Genomic DNA, 841 nt, shown 5'->3' with positions numbered 1-841 from the left:
CGTATGTTGTGTGTCTTTTTCCCGCAGGTCTTCAAACATGTGCTGGCCTTTATTTTGTGTGCGGCTTTGTATACTGAAACGTTTCTGAAGTATTTATCAGTATACAGACCGTGATCTCGACTATTCTTCACGGACAGAGATACGATTTAATGAGGGTTTTCAAGACTGCTTTCATGATTGCAGTGATAGATTAACAAGAAATGTGTACAGTGCCACCGCAAAACAAGCAAACAAGAAACAAACAATAGGATCATTTAATAATGTTTGAGGCCTTTGAAAATAACTACCGCCCACAACTTCAGTCCTGTAGCAAGGGATATTTCGTGTGTTCTCTCACCACACAAATACAAACATGTCATGTAACGTGCAATGTTTATCACACCACACTCATATATAAACAAGTAGTAATATAATGTACATGATATATTTATGTTCATTTATGTACGAGGGGAAAGCCGGCCAAGGAAGAAAAAAAAAAAAAAAAGGCCAACTTAGTTGCCAGGCCCCTTGTATGTCAGATACAATTAATCAAAAGAAAAGGATTAGTGTCTTGAAACTTCCCTCTTAAAATGAAGTCAAGTCGTAGAAAGTTAGATAGTTGGAAAAACAGAAGCAGGCAGGGAGTTCCAGAGTTTGCCAATGAAAGATGTAAAAGATTGAAAGTACTGGTTAACTCCTGCATTAAAGAGCTTGACAGAATAGCGATTGGACAAAGAAGAAAGCCTTGTGAAGCGGGGCCGCAGGAGGAGCGGAGGCATGCAGTTCGCAAGATCAAAAGAGCAGTTAGCATGAAAATAGCGGTAAAAAATAGCAAGAGATACAACATTCCGTCGGCGAGAAA

The sequence above is a fragment of the Portunus trituberculatus genome, chromosome 47 (genome assembly GCF_017591435.1).
Source record: "Portunus trituberculatus isolate SZX2019 chromosome 47, ASM1759143v1, whole genome shotgun sequence".
NCBI lineage: Eukaryota > Metazoa > Arthropoda > Malacostraca > Decapoda > Portunidae > Portunus > Portunus trituberculatus.
Note: the sequence above shows the minus strand (reverse complement) of the source record.